Source organism: Harpia harpyja, chromosome 2 (genome assembly GCF_026419915.1).
Source record: "Harpia harpyja isolate bHarHar1 chromosome 2, bHarHar1 primary haplotype, whole genome shotgun sequence".
NCBI classification, from domain to species: Eukaryota; Metazoa; Chordata; class Aves; order Accipitriformes; family Accipitridae; genus Harpia; species Harpia harpyja.
The window spans coordinates 1,559,998-1,585,727 of record NC_068941.1 but is presented as its reverse complement, the minus strand read 5'-3'; the positions used below and the strand labels follow the sequence as shown (position 1 = coordinate 1,585,727).

Sequence of the window (25,730 nt, the reverse complement as noted above, 5' to 3'; positions counted from 1 at the left end):
CCTTGGCGGCGACCCCCCCCCCCCTCCTCCTCCTCCTCCACCGTTCCGTGCGTGCTTCAGTCACCGCCCCGGCGCCGGAACCGCCGCCGACGTCATCACCCGCCGCGGCGGCGCTCTGAGGCCGCTTCCCTCCTCTCCGCCCGCCCTCGGACGGGGATGGCGGCCATCTCCTCGTCCCCGCCCCGCTGCTCTGTGGAGCAGAGGGCAGGGGAACAGCCGGGGAGGGGGAGGTCTGGGGGTCGCCGTCGGAGAGAGGAGGTGGTTGGGCAGGGCGGCTGCTAGGCGGCCGCTCTGTACCGGTGGAGTTGCTGCGTCAAACGAAATGGCAGGAGAGGGGTAAGAGGAGGAGGGGGGGGGGGGCCTTGTCGAGCAACACTTTTCGGGGGGGGGGGGGGGGGGGGTCGGCCGTGCGGGTGCAGGGGACGCCGTGGGCGGGAAACCTCCTCAGGAAACGGCCAAGGCACGAGTAAGGCCTCAGCTCGGCCCCACCGTGAAACCACGACAACCCCCATGTCCAACCGCTGGCGATGGTCTTCCGTACGGTGCGTCCTCCCCGGACCCTCTGGGCTTCAAAGGCAACCTCCTCAGCCCTGCTCTAAAAGAAAGTCGGTGGAGGACCGCCAAAAAAAAGTAGGAAGCATCAGGCTGCCTGTGTCACTTTGACCACGCGCTTTGATTACGTCCTTTAAACTGTGTCGCCGTATCCCGTTTCCTCCTTCAGCCCCCCCCCCCCCAGCCCAGACTTCCATACCCAAGATGTACTTGGGACAGTCATACTCAACTTTTTGTGTGGAAAAACATGTCGCCTGCATTGATGCCGGTCAGGTCCTGCAGTAACAAAAGGCTTGTGGCAGTTAAATATAAGCAACCAGCGAATGCTCGCTGAAGGAATGGGCTTTTTTTTTTTTTTTTTTTTCTCTTCCTTTAGACCTAATGGAAATCAACAGGGAAAAACGTTGTTAACCACAGAAACACGTGACTCTAAAGATCGGTAACGGCTCTCGTGCGCTGGTACGCTGCGGGTGTTTTGGAATTAGCGTTTCAAACCACCAGTGTCTACTCCAGTTACATTTTAGGGAAACGTAAAGAGCTTGTCGTTACTTGATTACTTTACCCTTAAATGCTGTCTTTTGTCATCTTTGGATAATGTTGGAAAGCACCCGTCATGTCTGCAGCACCTCTGAAATGAAACATTGCTTTTAAAAAAAATTCTCAAAGAACTAACGCTCGTCACAAAAGCAAGTCTGCACAGTTTCCCCCCAAATCTTCACGTGCCTTACATCCCACCAAAACCTAGCTCTTGTCACGTGCCTTTATATGTTCTTAATAAAAGGACTGCATTACTGGTAACAGCACCACCATTAAGTTACATAATTTCTAAGTCATCTGGCTATAACTGTAGTTCTTAACCTCTAGTGTTCAGGTGCGAGGAATAAACTGAACGTTCCAGTCACCTACCTACTACTTCCTGGTATGACTGCACAAAAATCTCAAAACTGGCACAAGATTCGTGACGGCAGATCAGTGAGAATAGTGTTTTTGTCCTCTTGTGGCAAATGCCTTGATTTTTACTGATTTACGTAGAGATAACAAGCACAAATGAAGCATTTCTTACTTGTTGCGATCACAACAAGCAGAAAACAGAATTGCAAGTGAATATAGGTAACCTCAGCCTTACCACCTGAGATTCATGGTGTGGGTGTGAAAAGGATGTCACTTTTTTCAAGTGATAAGCCTGGAAAAGTGACCTAGTCTTCATCGTTTGATCCAAGAGGTGACTGACTTCTTTAAACAAAACATCTCTAAGATTTCTTTGGCTGTACAAGCAGCCGGGCAGAGGAACAGATTGTCCGAATGCACGAAATTCACCCGCTTGGATTCAGGAAGGGCGGTTGCAGGACTGGATTTTACCCTTTGAGCTGTTAGCAAGGAGTTGCCCTCTCTGTCCCTTTCCAGTGCAGCGTGAGGTTGGGAAATGGCATCGAAGGGTCGGTCTGCCGCTGAGCTGATCGAGGCCAAGCGGGGCTGCGGTAACGCTCAGTTCGGTTGCGTTACAAATCTGCATTTTAATACTGGGCTACAACATTTGCACATTACTTCTTCAAGAGTCCATTTAAGTTGTTAGGCTTGGAAAGGGTATTTTGAGCCATCCAGTCCAGTTTCTTGCTAATGAAAGCAACCGTGTTATTTTATCACTCTGCGTTGTATTCTCAAGCCCTGAATCAGATGGGAGTAGTTACAAAACACCACTTTTGTTGGCACAGGCAGCATGGACTATCTGAGACTATTTGTTCAGTTTCTTTTATGATGGTGACCTCTGCTCTGATCAAAGAGTTGCTCCTTCTAATCTTGCAGTGTAGAGGAAGTTGGTTTTCTCCATTTTTGTAACGTACAGTTTATACCTGCTCTCCCTACCACCCTTACTAGTTTGAGCCTTTTGTGAGTGCAGCAGCAATAAAAGCACTTGTGCTCTTTAGAGAAGCTCAGTGTCGGATTCATTGGGCTTATAAGCTTTGTTTTTGTCACAGGCAAAAGCTGCTAACAAAAGTCAACTATCAGTCCTGTGATGGTTTGAGCAAGAGAACGCCTTGGGAAGGCGTGAAACTTCTCCGGGTTGCATAACAGCGCTTTATATTTTAGAAAACCAAAATAAAACATTCTCATAGGTACCATGATAATCGTCAAGACGGGCTTATAATGAAAGACTAAATAATTGAGACCATTTTTTTGTATCCCAGTTTCCACATGGGTGCATGACCCAAAGCTGTGTTTGCTTTTCGTAGGGCTGCTAGGTAATGGATTATATAGCAATGGAAAGTCAGTATAGGCCCTAATCAGGGAAGTAATACCTAACATACATTTCCTTTTGTGAGCCTGTAAGGTTGATTAACTCTGGACATTTGGGTTTGTTGCTGGCATAAAGCTGCAGGAAATCTTGAGAAAAATAATAATCCTTCGTTATGCCTTTGATCTGTGTCTTCTACTTCAGTATTTACTCATTTCCCTTCTGGTTCTTGATCCCTCCACCAAACACTCAGTATAAATATTGGGAAAACCTGAGGTCTGAACTCAGCGAATGCCTTCAGGCACTGCCTTGTGTATGCCAGATTCTTTAAAAAGTTCTGTGGGACAACTCACTTGTTTAAACCTATGCTGTGGTGTAATTATCTGTATGGATCTGCTCTCAGTTTCATTTATAATTGCTGGGAGCAGTATCATCGTCAAAGTCGGGAAGCGGGGATATTGAGTTTTGTTTGGAATTATAACTAATACAGAAACCGAAAAAGTTATTCCTGGTTTGAGTTTTAGTAATCCCTCCAGCACACAGACACAGACACACACACAGACACACACACACGCGCGCGTGTGTAACATGCAAGTTTTCACACCCCGCAAGTCTGTGACTTTTGCCTCCACCTGCCCTCCTGCCCTGATTTTACATGTGCACCCTCTCCCTCCCGGTTCGTACACGTGTCAGCTAAGTCAGCCCACCTGTGCTCGGTGCCATGCCATCCAGCAGTCCTAAACACCCTCTGTTCACACTCAGCTCTTATTTCTAGGAGCTCCTGAACGACAGCCGGAACTTCTGAAATTATCACTTGAGGGCTGGAGAGAAAAAAGGATGAAAGAAGGTGTCTCATTCTTGATGTGCAAAGATTAAATAATCTAGCTTTTAACTTCAATAACTTTTGTTGTAAATGCACTGAAATGGCACTTCTGAATCACTGAAATAGTTTTCTTTTTGGGAAGGGTGAATGTATTTTCTCTCTGTATTTGTTTTTGTGAAAACTTCTTGAATTTTTAACCCAAACTCGGGACTGCTACGACTGCAACAAGGCTGCCTTTTCCCATTGTCTCACTCCAGCAGTTTCAGTATCGATTTTTCTCTTTTTGTGAATACAACTCCTTCAGCTGACTTCCTCTAAGTGCTAAAGAGCGAATGCCTCTTAAAAAGGGCGAATGCGGTCAGCCTAAAACCACACCCCCCACGTTTTTGTCTCTTCGTGGCAAGACTGAGTGTGTCCAGTTATAGTATTTGTCACAGTAGGAGGAACGTGGGAGGAGCACAGCAGTTCTACATCTCCAGATGAGATGATTATCCGAATGAGCGATGAAATTAATCCAAAAACCAAATCACACCTGTCTTACTGGTTATAGAAGGAGTGAATTCATTGGTTATCTTTGATGCATACGGTTTTGCAGCTGTTGCAGCTTCTGTATGTGCTGCAACAGTTTTATTCGTATCGTTCTGGGAATTGTGAACCCCAAATGATTGTATTCCTTCAACACACGTACCAAAAGGACTGGCTCAATGAACGTCCTTGGTGCGTAGCATTGTCTCAAAAAAAAAAATGGAAGACACATCTGAAATGGGAGACAAGATAAACTAAAACTAGACCATCGGTAATTCTTTTAAACAGAAATAATAAAATTGAAGTTCTTCAGCAATTACGCAGTTAACTGCTGACCAAGTCAAAGGGAGAAAGAAGGAAAAAAACACAAATGTCTCTGCATTCAGAGAAGTCTGTTTTCTGTGATATATGTTTTAAGGCTTGCCTAAAGCACTCAGTTTTAGTAGCTGTAAATTACACATGGAAAAGAATGATTAAAAATTGTTTTTACGCAGCCATGGCATTTGCTTTAAATGACATTTTTTTAAATATTTCTCCGTTATAGCAAGTTTCCTGTGAGCATCTCAACTGCTGTGGCCTTGTGAGTAAAGAAAGTAAAGAAAATCCAGACAGATTCAGAATTTAACAAGAGCGGTGCTAGCCTGGAGGAACTGCTTAGAGTTACAGCAGCCCGGTTCATCACGGGACGGCACCTCTATATGTGCAGAAGGTAAAGCATTAACATTAATGCTAACACTCAAACCCAGCCAGTATGAAGGCCCATTTGGGATTGACTTCTGCCTACATTTGGCATGGTAAGCCAGGTGATTTTGCCATTTGCTACACTTAAAGATGATCGGTGTCAGTTTGAAATAACATATATATCCCGCTTGAGTGTCTTGAAAAGTATTTGTATTCCATCTCAGATAGTGATATTACATGTTCTGGTAGTTGCCCTTAAACCTTAATACAATGTCATGCCAGCTTTGACCACTTCCTCACAGGCAGGATTGGGAAAGTAAAAACAAGTCCAGAAAGCAAAACCTTTTGAATATTGATTGGCTGAAGAAATACGCAGGTGCTCTGTTGAAAAAGGTAAAGCGCAGTTGTTCTGCAGGAAATTATGGCGTTCCATCCAGTTAAGTCTTTGCTAACAAAGACTAACCTTCTCCTGGTTCCTTCCTGATGTCATCACTAGAAGCGATCAGCTCGATCTCAAGGAGTGTCGCCAGTGGCGTTCATCCACCTACAGGACATTGAAGTCCAGAGTGGTGTTTGATACCAGGGCACTCGCTGGGAGGCCAGTAGGAGCGCTGGAGACTTTCAGTGGCATGGAATAGTTCTGGTTTGCGTCTGAATGCGATGATGCCTACCCATACACTTGGAGTTGGTTCAGGTAGTTCAGCGGGGCTTACTCACTGCTGCTTCTGGTGTGGTTTTGAGGGAAAAGCGCTCCCAAGTTCGGAATGCAGTTTTTTCATCTTGCCGTTTTCGCTCGAGTATTTAGGCAGAGGCGTGCGTGTTAACGTAACAGGAGCTAGCTAGCTGTGGCCATGCTGGCCTAGTTTTTCCAAAGAATCTGGCAAATGTTAAAAATACAATAATGGCACAAGTGTAAACAGTGATATATAATACACCATGACTGTTTGGGGGCTGGAAGTTCAGAGTTCTAGTTAGAGACATGAGGCTTGGAAGCAGTCTTCCTGCAAGAGTACTGCAAGCAAAAGACTACGATTTAAGACAGCACTTGAGAAATCTGTGTACAGCGTAGGTGATACAAGATGATTGACTCTGACAGAGAAGACTGAGCTGAAACACTGATGGCCCCGGACAGACATTAGGCAGGCAGCCTAAGCCTGATGGGTCAAAGGAAAGCAATACCTTTTGTATTAAAATTAAGGTTTTGATGTAATTTTTGTACTTTGTGGTTTTTTACGGTGAGCTTTACAAACTAGTCACTATTTCATACCCTTCTCTATAGCCCCAGTACTACCCAGCAGGTAACAGTACTTTGAACTTGAAATTCTAAAGGGTTGATTAGCTAACAATTGACCTAAAGTGTTAAGCTAGAAGGGCATTTGTTCTGTAATATATTTAGTACTTCGGGAGTCTGTATCTTCTTTAGGAAATGGCTTAAGCAGTCGGAATCCTAAAACTTATTAGTACTCTGAAAGACTTACATTTTTACATGCATAAATGATTTTTGAGAGTAGGTTTCAGGTTCCTAATTTGCTTCACACGCTTTCGAAATGCTTACCCTTTGCGAGTATAAAATCGAAAAATACCACGGCAAATTGAGGCAAACAGCATCTGGATGAGATTCTGGATTTCGTTCTAATTGTCTTCAAGTGCTGTAGAAGATAAAAATAAAATAAAAACAAGACAAATCGTAAGATAAAGAGAAGCTTTTTGCGGTTAATGTATAATGGATCTGTACTCCAAAACTGTGAACGACACCTCTCAGGCCAAAACCACCTGTGTTTGAATATCGAAGTTTACTTGTCAAACTAATGTTTTGTTGTTTGGGTTTGGTTTTGGTTTTTTTTATTACTGACATTTAAGGTAGCATCAGCTGTGGACTACACAAGAATCAGCTAGGACGTTGAACATTTCTTACATTTTATGTTTTGCTTGAGTCCTGCCAGTCCATAATGATAATTTCTATAGTAACCACTTTTTAAGTAAACAATTGATTAGTTCTGAAATTAGTCCTTGAAATTGTTTTTCTTTGTGCTGCTCAGGAGATCTTAATGCAAGCAGCCTTCTGCTGGCATGCAGAACAACAAGGTACAAGCTGTTGCTTTTCTATTTTCATACAAAGTGTGCCTAGAAAATATTTATACTACCAGGCCACTTTATCTCTGGATGAGAAAGGGAGTGAGAATCTCTGTGTGAAACTTCGTGAGATCTTGGTTTCAGTGAAGGCAATGTCAGAAATTTCTTTGATTTCTCAAAAAAGGTATGTAAAGTGGAAGCAAAACATTTTTCGCAGAGTTTAAATGATAACTAGAAAAATGGTGTAAAAGCCCTCAATCGTCTTAAAATTTTCTAACACCCCTCCGGATCCTGTGGAGCCTCTGTTTTTCAAAACAGAACCTTCCCTACCTTGTTTACTGTGTGCTATTCTACTTACTGGCTCATGTTATTTGCCATTTTGTCTTCGCTCTAATGCATTTTCTTTCAACAGCTACATGTTGCTGATTCCTGATCTCCTATTTTATGGGGAGGTTGGGATACAGTTTTTTTAAAAAAGAGGGAAGACCAATCTTTCTGTTATTTCAGTTTGACACAGTAGATGGAGCTAGAAGCTGGCAATCCATCTTGAGATAAAACTAGTCAGAATTGAGGGCCGTGCATGACAAATTCTTACTCTTCCCAACATTCTGGAAATGAAATTTTACTAAAGCATTTGATTCTTGAACATGTGTGTCCTAAAAATATTTTTTTTTCCCATTCAACAGTAAATATAAGGGGTTTTTTTTTCTCATTTATTTCCAGCCGGCTAAACAGGGATTTTTTTCTTGTGTGACATTTACAACGCCATTGACTTTAATGCCAGCTAGTTACAAAGTTAGGTGCTGCCTTGAATAGCTTTGTGTTCCTGAATTAGTGTCCTTTTCAGTAAGCATTTCATGTACATGGGAGGAAAAATGCTGATGGGGTGAATTTTCCTTTTGTCACCTGTCTGTCATTCTCTTATTTTCTCATTCATGAACATGAATTCAGTTATATTTCTAAATGAGGAAGTACCACTAGACAGTACCTGAAAAGAGGGCTGCAGTAAGTCAAAATACACATTTACCTACAGATGTCTGGTGAGTGAGCTTATGAGGGTGTTGAAAGGTGCATCTGGATCATTTATTCTCATTCATGAATTTCGATGCGTGGACTCAGCCTAAAACATCTGATCTGTTTTTTCAAGTGTGTGATTTTCAATTATACACAAGGCATTACTTTTCAGTATTTAACATTGTATTCCAGAAGTCAATTTGAACACAAATTCACAAGCTCACCTTCAGACATCACTACAGTCTCCCCATGTTTGGCAAAGCTCTTAAATGCCACTTAACTTCAGCGACATTTAAAACATCTGCTTCAGCCTACTTGCGTTCAGCAAAGCACAACAAAGTACATGTAACCTTTAGGTACCCTAGTTCCGAACCTGGCACACCTGTTTCTTAGCTACTGACTATTACTAGCCAGAAAAGCTGTTCATAATTTTTGGAATGCTATGCTTTATCCGTGTCACCTAATACCTTGAGGAACTTTTTAGATTCTGTATTTCAAATATCTTTCTTTAATTTAAAAAGACCAGTGTTAAGGACAATGAAAACACTTTTCAATAGAAGTACTTCCAAAAGTCTTACACAAATACTTCACAATCAGAGCGCCAAATAAATCGCACATACTTATTAATCGACAAGTCAAGTTTGCTCTTTGTTATTAATCAAAACCCCAGTGAGAGCTGATCTCTTTGTTATACACTTCACGATGGCAATTTTCTAAGACTGGCACTGGAATATTAGACGTGGTTTTTTGTTTTGTGTGCTAGAATATCCTAAATAAGATACATTACTTACCTGCCTATGTGGACTGTCAGTCCCAAGCAGATACACCTGAGTTTTGTTAAACAGATTACGTTAGAGACAGTTACATACTTAGCGACTATTCTACTTCGAATTTTCATCTGTCATGGAATTATTTCCTACGTTCTGCTCATTTCTTGTCAGCATTTCTTGTATATGTTGTCATATTTCTTGTATATGTTAGTCAGAGAACTTGCAACCTCAATGCATTGCAGACAGATCCGTGTACTGTTAGGTTTGGGCTTTTGATTTGACTGTTGACAAGCTAGGGAAGGCTCTATTCCAAACTGTACACGCTGCCATTCAGCCTCCAGCCATGGCAGAGACGAAGGTCCATTTCAGCCTCCTAGAGGCCTCATTCTTCCTCAACTGCATTCAGTAAAAGTGTTGTCAAAGCGTGGTCAGTAGCTTGCGCTCGGGTGCGTTTGAACACAACGGATCAGATCCTTACAAGAGGCTGATCTGGGGAAATGTGTCTTTTTAGGATACAGTTTTCATCCATAATGTGAAAACGCTACGTGATGATACCTGACTCAACCATGGTGTTAGGGAGCTGAAATTTGGAATGAGTACGTTATAAAAAAATCGGTAAGTGTGGTCGCGATAACTTCTTTATATGAAGTCTCCCATAAAGCATTTGAGTTGAGGGGCATTCAGTATGACACTTAGTTACTAATAATTGTAATCATTAGGTGACAACTTTGCCAATGAAATTGTTGTGACATCTATGCATTCAGAGAACTCTGAGCTTAAGAAAGTAATCTGAGCCAAAAGTGCAGCTCTTTAAAAAATTTAAAAAAAAAAAAAAAGGAAAAGGAAAATCTCACCTTCTGGCTGGAAAAAAGACAATTCAAGAGATCAACAGACAACAATTTCAGAGCTGAATCCTTCACTTCATCCCCCTCTTGTAACTGTGTAGGCTATTTTTGTAGTTCAAATTGAATTCATTTTCCTTTTCTAACCAACACAGGATCATTCCCTACAGTGTTTTAATAAAGTTCAATTTCAGACAGCTTAGCTGTGAGAGAAACGGCAACGATTTAGAGCTAAGGAAAAAATCAGATGCTTCCTTATACTGTGGTTTCCGCTCGGTGTTTGACAAATACCTTGTGCTGTGTGTATTCCCCAGTGCCAAACAAGAGGAAGCTAAATGTTTTTGCTACCAGAAAGAATGCAGGAGATTTATGGATATGAATGGTGGTTTCACTACACATTGTTCTACTTCTCTCGTTTAAGATATCCCTTAATCCCTCAGCGACCACATTTTTAACAGATGCTGTGATGATAGGGACATTAACTCCCTGTATATTTGTGTGTGGTGCGCGTGTCGTGCACATGCACAGAAACGGACTGGTAAGAGCCCCGTGGTTTGTGAATCGCTGGCTCTGCAGACCTATATAAAACAATACAGGCAAAGTCAGTGGTTCCTAGCTACAGGTAGAGTAACAATATTTACATTTCTTTAGATCTTTTCCCTAAGGAAAAAAATGGGTAGATTTATGACATACTGAAGTGGTATTTTATACCAAGAATGGACAACGTATCCTCAGGAAGCCTTATTCCGTCAGGCTGCTGCTAGGTATTGGTAGTGCTCCCTGCACGGCCAAAGAGCAGACTGCCAAAGGCCCTGCTGGCCCAGTAAAAAAAAGGGAAGTTGCACAGATGCACCATCTTTCTATATTTCATTGACATATCATGCCCCTAATATCATCATCTGATGCTTGTCGAATATAACTATTTAAAGTAGCAAACATTTCTGCGAAGTTCTTAAATGAAGAGAATGTAAAAAGGCTTAGCCTCCCGAGAACACTGCCATTCTCGGGCACCTCAGGATTTCTCTATTGGTACCATACAGATCCTTTCTGATAGGCAGTCCTGACCAAAAGTATTTGTGCTATGGACCGATAAATCTTAAAAAAGTTAAGAGAGGAAGCAGAAGCAGAGAGGGCTAGCGAAGTAGAAATGGTCGCGCAGAACGTGAATGGCAAAGCCAAGAATGGGACCTATCCGTTGCAAATGCTTTTTCTCTCTGGTTTCGTTCCTATGCTTCTGCCTTTGACCATCTGCTATAACAGGTAGCTTGCAGGGTTATTTCAGCAGTACCAGTCTGATCATTTCTAGCCACCTGTAATGTGCAATTACAGGTTCAATGGTTTTTACTTACAGCAGCCTGAATAAAAGAAGTTAAAGTACAATTAACGGAAAGGAAACTCTTATCCTGGTGTAATAGTACGGCCTGACTGCTGCAGTACCTGTCAAACTAGCACAAATAATCGCTATCTTGATGGTTTTAAATGTTGCTGAGCCATTCTTATGTTTTTAACACCTATAGTTCTCCAAAACAGAAAACTTTTATCCTGGAATAGCTAGTTACTAAGTGGACATAGTTTGTAGGAATGATGTCTCTGATAAACTGAAAGAATAGCCCTTTCTTTGCCCACAGGAACATTAACGTTTTCGTCAACGTTGAGGTCCACGGCTTCGCTGTGCAAAAGAGTTTTGTTAACAGTAGGTGGCATACTTCTCCTGCTTGAGGAATTGGAAAAGGCTTGCTGCATCTTGATCAAGACTAGCTCTTGGCTGACACCTGTTTACTTCGGGGCACACACTAGCTTTCCCTGCCAGAGCTGTCTTTTAGGAAAGGATTAGGCTTGAACATTGGTTTTAGAGTAATCTCAATATAACCTGGGATAGACCTGCTTTTTACTGTCCGTACTTGTGCCTTCTGCATTTATGCCAGAGCTCCTCCCAGCCTGCGCTTTTCCCGCAGCTCATTGCAACGGCCTTTTCATCTATTACTGCCGCTCCATCTGCACTAGCCTTCACCTGCAGTTTTGAGGGGTCGCTTTGCCTTACATGCAGGAGGTAATTAAACGCGTATTAATTCTTTGCTGTGTGACATGGACATTTCCTACTCTTCCGCTAACCAGACTAAAAATATTTGTGTGATTTGCTGTGAAATAAATTCCTTAAAATGTTGTAGAGAGTGTCTAAAGTCCACGGGGAAAGTTCCAAGACACAGTATCTCTCGGCAGTTTTGTAAATTAAACCCCTACCTTCCAAAACTAAGGCCTAATAAAAAGCCTATTGCATGAAGAGCAGCCTCCCACTTGTAGCCACTTGTGTAAAATAAACTGTTTCTGCGCCGTTCATGCTAACCAGTGTCTCTGCTGGAGCTTGACTTCAATGGGGCTATACACTGTGCACACAATTAAGCGTATTTGTAATTCCTACCTTTGAAGATCCACTGGTATAAAGGCTTGCTTGCACAGACCTCATGGCAGGTTAAAGATTTTAATTTTGACCTGACGTGAAGGGATCTGTGATTTTAGGTGGTACTTTACTCAAAAAAAGTTTGATTATTGCTTGATTATTCAGCAGTTTCTCATCTTCTTTTCTAAGCTATCCAGTTCTCTGGTTGCAACTGGGGTAAAACAGCAGTGCGTTTCTCAAAAGCACGCGGTTTTTTCTAACTCATTTTCCAGTGAAGTCAGGCGAGTTTTAGCGCTGGCTTCCACATAACCAGAATTAGGCCAATGCTGAATGTATTTCAAAATCCTACACTGAGGACCTGATAACCTTACTGAGTTGTCAAATAGCTACTTAGGCAATGTCAGTGTCCAACAGACAGGAGTCTCTGATTTGTCTCATTTAAATCGGTCCTTACCCAACTTAAAGAAAGTGCAGTTATATACCAAAAGGAGGAGGGGAGTACTTGATTTTCCTTTCAGAAGTGGAAGTAGGTAGGTTGCCTACTTGATAGCCAGGAATCAAATAAAATAGTTTCCTTTTTCTTTGAAAAAAAAAAAAAAAAAGCCAAAACAACAAACAAACCAAAAAACCAACACAGAAATTCCTTGGGAAACCTAGTCTAAATTTCACCTTCTCCACACAATAATTTTTAGTTCCAGTGTTACATCATTCTGCACTGAATTTTATGACCAGCTCGATCATGAAGTTTTCTTTTTGTGGGTGGCAAGATAAAATGACCCAAGTCCATGTCAGTAGAGTTTTTGTTTGTTGCCACATGGTACAATAACTGTGTGTTTTTTCCAAAGAACAGAAAATTCAGTGCAAAGTTTCATGAATAAATGCCATAAGGACTGACAAAAATCAGTATTGTTATCAGTAAAACAGTGAAGGTGACTAGCCAAGGGCTTCCACATTTGTTGTTCTAAAACCATGACAACTACAAATCTTTCCTAGGGTCTGGGTCTGTAGGTCTTTAAACAGAAAAAGTCATTCTTGAATTTCCATAGAGACGATGTCTTAATTTTAGAGGCAGACCCGGCGACAAACTGGTATCTTTTTGTTCTCTTGATTTTATACTTGGTTCAAATGGTCATATTTTTAATGGACGGTCTGTTTATGGGATATCTTCTCATTCCCATCTGTCTATTGCATGAAATCAGGCACCTACCAAAGCAGTCCAGTTTTACAGGTAAAATTCACATCGCGTTAGTCTCTATTCATTCCGTTTCATGAGATAGTCAGCGTAAGACAAAATGGGGCCTGCAGGATCAGAAATTTTATTCTATTTTGCGTTAGTGGGAATAGCATCGAACATTCTGAACTTACACTGCCGATAACGATGGATCCTGTGCTTTCCATATGCAGTATTTTAACTGAAACCACGCTTCCTCGTGCACATTCAGTTTTGCTTATGTTGCGTTCCTTTTTATACCGATTTTCTGACAGAAATGAAGTACACAAGGAACATGAGGCTTGGTCTTTTTAAGACATAATGACTTTTGTCTATTTTCCAGTGTAAGATCTCCAGGAATTACATTTATCATCTTTTGCGTGACTATTTCAAACCTTTCGTGTTTTCAGATTTAAGACTGCTCGTTACGATTGGCAGGATAAATTCAACACTCAAATTTGCATTTACAACTTGGAAGATGTGGAGCGGGCTTACATGTCTGAGAGTGTCACAGGGACTAATACAATCTAATCTGCACATTCCTAGAAGGCTGAAGAGAATAATAGCCACTGTAAAAGGCTAAGTCTGTCACAAATAGCCAGTCTTGGTCTCTGAGAAGAGGCATCAACGTCAGGCATAGTAGCTGGACTCTGTCATTCCTAGTCTGAGAAACGGGCATTTGTCCATGTAGGTCATCACTGAGTACTGGTTCTAGGCTAGTAGCGTTGTAGTTTGTTAATTTGTTTTGAAATTTTATTGGACATAGGTCAGGGTTAGCAGATTAAGAGATGTTTGTCATTTGAAAGGTTTGAACATTTTAAACATTCACTCTTTCTTGAACTGCTTTGGTTGTAGACCACAAAACGCCATCCCCAGGGACAACAAATGCATTCAGAAGGGTAATTTCCCGTGGATTCAATGCTAACCATAGCTCAGTCCCCTGTCGGGAGTTTTACTGTTTTACTTCAGTAGGAGCAAAGATGTGCTGGTGATATTTCTGATCAAGCAACCATTATGACGTAAAGTAGACCTGGTCTACCTATTTATTGCACAGTTTTCACGTAAAAAGTCAATTAGTTGAATCCAAAAACGTTTCGCTGGAAACATCAGACTGGAAACGTTCATGAAATCCGAAGTTATGTTTCCTATAGAACCATCATATTGGCTTAAACAAACCTGCAGGGAGGCAGGCCCTGTGCTTGCAGGATTTCTAGCTTTGGGGCACCCAGTCAAACGAGCCAAGAACATCAGTGTTCTGCGATGCCAAAGCATCCATCCCCAAAGTTTTACAGTGCTAACAGCAATGAGGCTACAGTGCCTGACCGTGCAGCAGGACCTTGGCGACCGTGAGGCTTGTGTTCATGTCAGGCGCTCCGCATTTTCAGGCTTCCTGTTCTTACACCAGGAGCTGAGTCCTAGGTCTTGGCTCAGCGCTAGGCTCTCCGCTCTGCCAGTAGGAACTGTGAGAGATTTAGTTCGACACATAATTTGCACAGCTTCCAACTTCCTTTCCCAGGGAGCCAGGAATCTGGCAGCCTTAGGCAACCCCGGCATGGAAAACACTTATTAAGACACAGGAGGCAGATATAACATATAAATCAGGTAACATGACTAGCTATTTACAAACAAGGACAGACAGACCCCTCCCCATTACTGTAAGGGACACAGGGCAGGATTCCTCTCTTTCTAAATCAAGCACCTACTTTTGGTTAGATGACATGCGTCCTTCGCTCCATGGCTATATGGACTAGATCTGCACTGACTTTACAGGAAGCCTCAAGTCTCTTTGCAGTGAGAACAGCTCAGGTGCCTGTACTGCAGACACCCGAAGCTTAGTAAGACGAATCCCACTCTGTGTTTGCAGCACTTATAGCCGTGGAGAAAAGTCAGAAACCTTAGATCACTTAAAAGCGCAGGAGCCAGATAAGCGCAATTCTGAACTCATTCTTATAGTTTAATTTCATGAGTTATTTTTGAGACCTATAGATAGATCATGAATATGCTTGGTGGGCAATATTGAACCACTGTTGGTATTAGAATAAAAGGCATTTGAACAGAAAGCAAATGTCAAGGACTGTCAGCATGGGGTTGGAGGGCAATATAGAGGAATGGCCTAGCGAGTATAGCCACTGGCTAATTGATCCAAAAGACAACACGAAAAGCTTCATGTGCAAAGAGTTTGTTAATATTTCTTTTCATGACTTGAGAAGGATTCTCGGGTTAGCGTTGAAATAAAAAAAAAAAACAAAAACCAACACAGCTATTCAGACTTTGCAAAGCCACAGATCTATCTGGTGCCTCTTTTTAATTCCTTTGATGCGACTGTCAGGACCAATCTTTTTATTGCTTATTTCAGTCAACCACATGAACGATACGGATCTTTGCTAAGCTTAATCACAGGTTTTGGTCTTGGATGAAACTTTTCTGATTTTTGGAATGTAGCGAGCAACCTCTCTTTTAAAATCAGGTCTTCCCGAAGGCTCTCAAATTAGGTACCCCAAATCACTCGTCTCCTTTGAAAATCAGAGGTTCCAAGCACTACTCTAAAGAAAAAAACAACCGAACAAACAAAACGAGCAACACTTCCTCAGTTTCATACTATATTTTAGTCACTTCCTTAACACTGGGAGTCCCAGGTTTCCAGTGTTACATGCTATATTGTAACAAATACAGGTAAAGGAGAACATAGGAAGGAAAACGGCAACCAGAAGAAAGACAGCGTTTTAGTGCTGCTGCTGCAGATGGAATTCTCTTCTAAGAGACCATTACATGCTGATAATATCATTGGGAGTTTGATTCACTTTTAAGGTAGTACTGGACCTGAAACTACAAGCCAGAGATCACCTAATAAATGTGGTCTGTTTGAATGCTGCTTGAAGAGCTTTTAGCTGTTAAAAACAATTGATTTTTTCAGACAGAAAAGTACACATGCTTAGGTTTGACTAATTGAACTTTGCTTCTGAGGCTAAGACAAAAATGTTGAAATATTTCACTGTGGTTTTGGATTTCACCTGCGGGGACGGAAAGCTTCACATTCAGTTCGTGGAGCCTCAGAATTCATTACAGCAGAATAATATGCAGAAGTGGATTATTTTTTTATGTCATTGAGTAAATGACAGTGCCAACTATAAAAAATTCTTACCCTGCCTGCTTCAGAAGAGTGGAACAGGCTCAGTCCTAGCTGTAGCAGGGCCGCTTGGCAGGCTGCAGAGCCCTGGACCCTCTTTCTTGCTGTTCACCCTTACCCCTCTGCTCTCACAGTTTCAGAGTTCCCTGCTGTGATGTCAGGAGGTGAGTCCTACCTCTATCCAGATACTGGCTCTGAGGAAACTGAAAATCTGGCTTCTGACAGGAGTGCTGAAAGGAGCAATATTTTTGAATACAACCATGACAGAACTTTGTTCGGTATATACGGGACTGAAAGGATTCTTCCCTACACGTTCATCTGTCTCGCTTGCGCCATAAACATTCCTCCAGCAACGAGGACCTACGAGCGGCTGTACAAAACTCTGTTCTCCTGTTAGGGTGCCAGTTCAGGCCCTGACTCTTAGCTACAGAAATTCTGAAGGCAGTAGGGGATATTTGAGGTGGAAAACGCCACTCCTGCTCCAGGGCTTCACTTTAAAATAACTATCTTTCCATTTTTCAAAGTTGTGAGGGCTGTAACTCCAGGAATTGCTTACTCAGAAATGGAGGAAAGAATGAGAACAGGATCAGTCTCTTTTTCTCCTTAATGCTTGAACATTTACAAGTTGTCTTAACTAGATAAACTAGTATCTTCCCAAGAAACAAACCAACATAAGAATTCCAGAGGCCGTAACAGAAAAAACAGCACAATATCAGAGAACAATTATAGCAGTAACACAGATTCTGTTTCTAGGGGGATGCGCACGAAAGAGAAAATATTTATCAGCTCTGAAGGTTTTAGGACAGAATGGGAAAACCTTAAGTTTATGATGAAACTAAATGAAAAATAGGACAAAGTAAGAGTGTCAGCACTGCTGAGGGTCAAAGGCTGTCAGTGATGCAGTAACATCTGGGTGTGTCAGCTGCAGAATGGGGGAGTCTGTGTAACATCTCAGAAATTTTCCAGAAGTCCTACAGCCCCACTAGACATAAAAAAATTTTTTCAACTCTTAAAGTGTTCCAAGTTGGGAGCAAAACCACCAGCTCCCAGTATCATTAGTTCATTTTCAACATGCCTTTCTTCTGATTTTAGCAAATACACCTGCTTACACTCACAAAAAAGTTTGTAGCCATTTTTTTTATAAATTGGAGGTCACAGATAAATGCCTTAAAAGGAATTCAAACCAACAACAACAAAAAAAAAAAACTCAAAACATTTCCTGCCGTTCCTCAGAAGTTTTCAATATCTCTTTCGCTGCTAGACCTGAAGTACGTCAAACCTAGGGAAGAAATATTAACAATCTCTGGTCAAACAAAAGCTTTCAGCTTTGGCCCTTGACTGAGCTGTGTTCGCTGAATGGTTCTTCTATACTGCCAAGGACCATCAAGCTACAGTTGACTGCAGTTGCACTTTTCCAGGCACAGAGCCACCAACAATTTCTTAGAGGTTGAATGCCATTTATTAGCTATCGGAAACAAAATAGCCACAACGGAGACAGACTGGTGAAAAGAATGAACCGCAGAGATTCTTAGTGAGAATTTTCAGAGGACTTACAGCAGCTCTGTTAGGATCGTTAGAAATACATGAAGTAGCTCACAGCTAAATATAAGCAGAAGTAGAACAATGCTTAGTGTGCTATTGAAAAAAACACACTAATGAAATGTATGTGGTTCCACATATATCAGCTATGCCAACTGTTTTTAAACGGCACCTTAAAGAAGAATGCAAGCAGCCACTGAGAATGTGAGCTTCTGTGGAGATACGACATCAGCGAGATACAAACCAGCAAAAGTAGGTGGATCATAAAATTCAGAACACAGGCTGCAAAGCTCAGGCAGCAGCATGGAAATTGGAAACCGAGTGCCAAAAAGTTTCTAGGGCACAAGTGAATGTACTGGATTCCAAAGGCCTCTGGAGAATTATGTAAGAGGAAGAAAAAAGATCACCACCGATAGTTGTATCATGAAACAAACATCAATCGCACCACCGCAACAATTTAAATTCCAGATAGCGTATCAAAGAAATTTATAAAAAGTACTGAAGCAAAAGGTTCTTTCTGATACGGACTTAACGAACTGAGTAACGCTGCTCCTAGAATAAATCTTCCCAGCTGATAGCCCTCAAGAAATACTGAATGCTGTATATTTGGATAGATTCAGGCAATTTAATGCATTATAGAGGAGTCAATATGAAATGCCTACAGTCAGTAAGGTATTACCTCACAAGGCAAAAAAAACCTTTTCTTGTACCTGCTGCCAAAGGATGATAGTGGCAACTGTTACTTCATAAGGAAAACAGCTACATCACCACATTGTGGATTTCATGAGACAAATTGGTAGGGATAGTGGAATGCCCTATGGATCAAATGTACAGGATTTGAAAAGCAAGACAGGCAACAAGACTCACTAACAGGACTCAAACACTTCAGAGATTAATGTTGAAATGGAGAGTAGTTTGGATGTAAAGACAGCATAACAAGAAGCGTAGCAAGGTATGACCTCAATCTCTTCCCTTTGATCAGTGTAAGTAGGGAAGACGGAAGAACAACGTGATTTCTGGCTCACTGCTGCACAGTACATGAGGTACTTGCTAACTTACCCACAGCTTGCTTTGAACAGGTAAAACCAACAGAGAAGATATCCCACATCTAAAAGATATATTACATCATATCAAAGCCTTCACTAAAAGATATTTAACATGTTTTTTTCCATGTCAGCCTAGTGTATATAGATGCCCAGGGTGAGTAGAAGATAGAAATGGCGAGAGTCGCAGTTCGTCCAAATGATAAAGCAAAGAGTAGGGAGTAACTTGCCCGTTCTGAAATTCAGTGATATTCTGCGGTGTGTATGAGTAGAGACCTGCAAAGCTTGTTGCTGCCGAGATAGGGAGCATAGGGACAATGCTGCTGGGATTGGGACATTGTTTCTAGAGATATGGCAACCGGGAGCTTTCACATCAATACCCACAGAAAAATGTACGCACAACTGAAGTATCTCGCAATCACTTGCATGTGTAATAAGCTCCACCAGCACAGTGGGGAAGGAGAGTCTTCAGACACTACTGTAAATAATCAGAAGGCATTTTTATGAAGTACCCTACACACCCCCAGAACACTGTTATGTGGTGTTCTTGGAACAGCAGAGCTAAAACGGAGATAACATGAGATGCATATAAATGATTTCTCACACAGAAGTCCTAGATCACGAAGAGAAAGCTATGAAAAATGCATTTTTCTTCGTAAGGGAAAACATCGTTTAGAGCAACTAGATAGGAGATTGAAGGCAGGAACCTGAAAGAGCAAGAATAAGCTCTGATCAGAGGGTCACAATTGCTACTAGCATGCTAAGGATACTTGGAAGATCTGCATATGAAAAAAAGGCATCATATATAAGCAATATACTGTTAAACACGTATTCTTGAGAAAAGTTATTCTTGAAAATATCCATTAGAGCCATTTTGATTTCTCATATGCAGATAACTATAAGAGAGATGAAAGACCTGGTAAATAGCTGTGTCGTACATAGGAAAATCCAGGGCCAGACAATGAAAGTGTGCAATGTTCCCAGTAGAGCTCAGTATACATTAGGAATGCACATAAATTACCGCGTTACCGTAAACCATTATCTAGGTTTTTGGAAGTGTTACATATTGCCAGATACTGCTGCAGCAATTGCTGTAAGCAAAGCAACATAGCATTTCAATGGGTGGCATACTACCGTAATTGTTTTGGAGCCGGTTGGTGCAACTTGGCTGGAAACAGACATTTAGTTGCGTCTTCATTATATTACAGCCAGTCAAATAGTAAAGGTAAAGTACTGGGCAAACTTCTCAATACCGTAGTAGAGAGCACAACAACAAAGAAATATACACAAATGCCACATGAATAGGAAAAAGCTGACTCGGAAGCCTGAAGTCTTGATATCACTACCATTGCCAGTGAAGTAAAGGACAAAATAGGAAGAACAGGGAAAGCGTGTATTGTCTGAAACCTAATACAACCAAGAGGCGAACAGCTTAGCAGAAAAATTCAGGCAGAAGACCATGCATGAATCGTTTTCAAACTGTGCACTTGAAAGTAAGTGTCTGACAAACAGATACCCGCTTCTTCAGGGAAGGCAGCACCGAATTCACTTTAATGAAGCTGTAAATCCTTACAGTCCCGTCAATGAGGAACAGTAATATTGACAATATAGAGCACAGCGAAATAGGCAGCCTACTGAGACCTGGTCAACAAGACATAGAAAGAAGACTGACTTGCGCTGGCTTCTCCTCCCATCTGCTTGCAAGGCCTTCCCGAGACCTTTAGGGTTGGCATGGTGTGAAAGAACCTTTTCCAACCCCTGCCACGGTAAATGTCTTGTTAACAGGTAATTAGGGGACTACCTAAACAAAAAGAAACTAATAACTTTAAAAAGCAGAGTCATTCACATATGTGTGCATGTGTCTGTCTTGAGATGGACTTTGGAAGGTATAATTTCAAATTATGCAATCAGGTTATCAAATTCAAGCTTAACCTTGCAATCTGGAAAACGTACATCTGCCATACGTAACAATACATATACAAAACATTTTTATACGCATATGAAAACCATTTTTTCCGGTATGCTTTTCAGCATAATTTTTAAAAAGTCTGCTTTCTAGATGGACTTGATGGTAGAGAGAGCATAGAGGGGACAATGAGGTCTGCATGTTACCCTGTCTGAGGTCTTTCTCCCTCACTTTGAAGTCAGCACCAAATACTGCATGTTCTGGCCGTTCCTGTCTGTGTTCTGGATTTTGGCATGAAGTTCAGGTTTGCAAAACTATTTAGGTTTTGAGGATGCAGATTTGTGGTCTTGAATCTGTTCCAGCAGAGGACTACAGGAATAAGACAGTAAATTACAAATTGAGCTTATCGGAATTAGGTGTTTGGATTATTTAGGTGCAGTGAGACTATGAATAGTTGATTTTATTTTAATGAGAGAAAACTCTGTAAAATTGCAGATGAGTGGCTGATCACCCAAGAGAGTGGCTTAGCATCAGAACTGAGGATGTGCCCAGAAGATACGTCCTGTCATGGAATGCTGTTAGCTACACCTTAGCAGGTCTCTGCCTATTCTGCTATAGTGATCAAATCCTTTCCATGTTTATATTTGCTCATCAGATGGGCCTTCTTGCTCATTTTATATCTATGAGTCCATCTCTGTTCAAACAAAAGGCATATATCTGTTTGAGGTGTTTGACTTGCTTTGCATGGGAGCCAAACATCAGTGATAAGAATAGCAAACATAATGCACCAGAGCAGGAAAAGACTGGTACCTGACCGTGTGTCCAGAACTACAGCCGCTTATTTAGAAATATACTGATAATTACAGTTATTTAAAAAATGAGCTACTGTCCAATGGAAAAAAAACAAAACAGCTAAGCCACATGTCTGTAGGCACAGGACTGGGAAGAGGAGATGGCGACACCTTTTTCAGCATTATCTCCCCTCTACCTGCAGACGGATGAGAAACAGCATTCTTTTTGCTGGTTCTGTCCGCTTTGGCAGAAGGCTATTTTTCATTTGGAGGAAGAAAAAAAATTGCTATTTGGCTGCCCTCCTTCGTGTTATCATTAGATACGTAAAAAAAGCCAAAGCAAAAAAAAAAAAAGAACAAAACCACCTCCAAAACAGAACTGCGGTTACTGGCAGTAGTGGTGATGCTGGCACATGAACGTCTCTAGTTTTGGTGTATATCTCATGGTCCAGTCACACAAACAAAAGTTTTCGTCTTGAAAACAAAGGAAAACAGCAGTAAATAAAATTGAGGGCCACAAAATTAGAGGGTTACTAATAGTCTTTTTTTTTGAGAGTTCACTTTGAAAAGGACTTAGTTTCCAAAAGTGCTCTAGCAGTTGTTCTTATGATGATGTATCAAATTTGTTGCTCAGAAGTCTCATGCAATTTTAGTACGTTTTGGTCCACATATGTGTAACCTTTAGCAGGAACATTAATCCCAGTGAAATATGAATAGCTTTCCCTTCAACTTCTGAATGCTTTCCACTCTCCTGCAATCTCCTTTAAGTGCAAACCACTGAACATAGAGGTGAATGGGTGGGTTTTTTTCTGATAATGGAGCTGTTATGGTAAAATTCATGGCTCAGAAATTCCTTAAGAGCTATGGCTCTAGCATGGCATCTCTTCATCCTTACTAATTTTGTTGTATCCAGCATAAGGGAGCCCACAGCACAAAATGAAGCCTGGCCATATGCAAACAGAGGTTGGTTAAATAGGTATCCCTGAAAGTATTTCTTCAGTGAGAGTCTGAGAATGAAGCAATCCTCTTTGTATCTACTCTTCCACTTTGCACAGCATGGTATGATGGAATATTTAAAAATGATGCGTCCTTTTTTTCCAGGTCAATTACTCTTGGCATTACTGTCCTTTGGTCCCCCACATCTGAAATAACTCTAGTCACCGTCTGTAACTTCAGACATAAATGTGTGTGAAAATGCATTCGTCTTAAAATGCAATTGATATGTTCCTTTCTGTAATACCAGGACTTTGTTGAAAGTGTACTCAACACAGTATGGAAGAATTGAGTAACAGGAAACTCAGTATAATATTTAATATTGTTTAACAAACATCAGCATTGGAGTTCAGATCTCTCTTTCAGCAGTTATATGAAATGTTGGCATGAAGTACAGGACAGACAACAGAAGATATCTAGAAATAAACATGGACCCTGTATTACAGACTTACATATTAACTCTAGGGGACCAGTAGTGTTACTGCTAACACTGCACAATGCTGCAGGGGAAAATTCCAGATAGCTTCCAAGATGCAACATTACATACCGAGACTTTTTCTTGTGCTAAATTTCAGTGTAAGAGAAAATATTTCCCACTCCCAGTCCTTAGCTGTCATTTTCTGAAGACTGCTTTGATACAGCCCGAGAGCATTTCAAGAGCTGTTCTAAGGCACGATTTGCCACTACCACATTTTTTCACCACTTTGACTTGGGCAATGTTCCAGTCTGGTTGCCTTTTACAGTCACTTTATGGTTATCAGCAAGACACCTAAAAGTGTGTTTACATCTCACTCAATGGAGACACAGGTTGAAGACGCAGGTAAATCAAGCTGATGTTTGTAGGAAAGTTATATTCCATTTTTACAGTGGCTTTCATTGGGTCAGAAGGTACTTGTCAGATTTCTGAGTTAGCTCCTTGCATTCATTTTATCGGAGATCTTGGAAAAAGTATTCTTACGCCCCTGTATCACCATTCCACCTCTCACCATTTATATCAGTGCAAAATACGTGCAGAAGTTTCCAAACTCAGAATGCTCATACATCCAAATGTCAGTGATTTAAGGGACTGTGCAAAAAAATGCTAGGTAGTCTTCAGCCATTCTGAACATTACAGGTTAATCAAAAAGATCCACGTTTTAGTGATGGGTTCTTCTTTGACAGAGGGATGTGGTCAGTAAAACCAATTACAGGCTGAAGCGTTTAACCAGCTCTTTCCTGGGATTTTGTTAGGCTAAGGCAGCACAGATCTGAAAGGTCCAGATTGTTCATCGTGATTCCCATCATTCTGCAGAAAGTTGGGATTTTTCTACAACCACCTGAAAATTATCCCTATTTCTAACATTAAGACAAAACCAGGGTGCTTTTCTGCAAATTTGGCTTTCCCCCCAACATCCTTCATGTAAGAGTTATCCAGGTAACCTTTAATTCCCAAAATAGAGCCTTGCTCCTTTAAATCACTAACAGGAATGCTGGTTTTTGCCTACAAAGATACCAGCAGCAGACTTGGGAAAATGCAAAACTTTTTTGCAAAAGCAGCAGGTAGTACTAATTTCATTGTATCAAACTATTCTGTAAACTCATCTAAGTTTTATGTGGTTATTCATGGAGAACAGAATGGTCTTTCTGAAAGACACGATGCGTTGCCTTGACATTTTTCTAAATGAAAACTGCCTGCAAATATTTTATGCTTAGACACATAATTTGATTTATTTAAGACATGTTTAAAAACTCAAGTTCAGACACAAAGGGAAGTCTTTTTTCTTTTTTTTTTTTTTTTTTTTGTGTCAAGTTTCCAGAAAACTGAAAATTCATACTACTCCCAGGAGGAATAATACAGAGTTGTGGTAGAACTGCCCACTTGAGAAAAAAAACAGAGTAGAAAAGGGAACCTTAAGGACTAAGGAAGCGTTACAAGACTTCGCTCTAAGCTATACCAGGTGGGTACTTGCTACCAGAAGCAATGAGTTGCAAGGCAGAGCACGACCTCCAGCAACGCACTGAGAATAGTTGTGTGGGTTGACATCCAGCCACCGGCAAGTCAAATTCATTAACAGTAAACCCTAGTATTTCCCTCTGTGGAACTACATCACTTTGCACTCAGTAAGGATCCAACCTTATACGTGGGTTTTTGTGGTTTTTTTTAAGCCTCTCACTGAGTGTTCTGGAAAAATAATTTCAATTTTATTCCGTGTGCCGGGGCTCTGTGCAAACTTCACAATTCTTCTTGTGCCTGATCTCCTAAGTTACCGACTAATCCACAGAAAATTTTTGAAGAGGAGAGCGGTGCTTCATTAAGAGATTACTCGTGGGAGGATGTCAGCTCAAATGAGGAATTGCAAAAATTATGAAATGACAGCTCTTGCAAATGTTTACACATGTATTTGGCAGTTTTCTGGATCCTGGTGAATAGCAGTACCCACAGAAAACCCGAAAGGAACCTAACAAATCAGGTGCTCAAATCAGCCCTTTAGCTGTTTGAGCAGTCTTCCTTTTGGATGTTACCCTACGTGTACGTCCCAAAATTTGGCGTGAGAAGCAGTCTTATACAGTGTAAAAGTGTCAGTTCCAACTTACTGACACAGATCCATTGTCTGCACGAAGTTCTTCCACTCTGGAGCTACATACGTTGTGAGATTCAGATTCTGTGGTACCTGTTCCACACTTTTTACCTTCTGTTTCTTTTATGAATTAAGAAGCCAACTGAAATTGGAGGTGCTGTTTACCTGTACCTTTGTGCTCATTGCTGTATTTTACCAATCTGTAATCTTTTTTATACCAAAGTCTAGATGAGCCATCTCATCTTCGTCAAGTGATTTAAAATTAAAATTGTCTAATTACAAGCGAGTATGTGGACTGAGCCCTATCTGGGTGAATTGTTACTGTACAATACCAACTTGCTTTGCTTTTCAACAAATACTAGCAAAAAAAAAAGAAAAGCATAGCTATAGGATTAGACTTGATGACTTTTTTGTCTGATGCCTTGAACTCCTTGTTTGTCATTTGATAAGGAAATTTACGCAAAACTTTTATCTATTCGGGTGCTGGAAGGTTCAACCTTTTCAGGACAAAAAGGCCCAGAGTAACACATAATAAACAAATAATATCAAATTCATTTTTGGCAAGGACAGTCCAAGTTTTGTAATCTTCTTCAGACCAAATGGAAATCTACAAATGCCAGCTCTGTGGTTAATATTTTACAGACACAGGTAG

At 41.1% G+C, this 25,730-nt stretch overlaps 1 long non-coding RNA gene across 1 annotated transcript; it reads left to right on the top strand.

Annotated features, from left to right (window-relative positions):
• Nucleotides 1-213: 213 nt before the first annotated feature.
• On the top strand, nucleotides 214-25,197 carry LOC128153100 (uncharacterized). Its single transcript, XR_008238845.1, has 3 exons — nucleotides 214-336; nucleotides 4,678-4,842; nucleotides 24,317-25,197. It is a non-coding gene; the product is annotated as an uncharacterized LOC128153100 (long non-coding RNA).
• The last annotated feature ends 533 nt before the right edge of the window (nucleotides 25,198-25,730 follow it).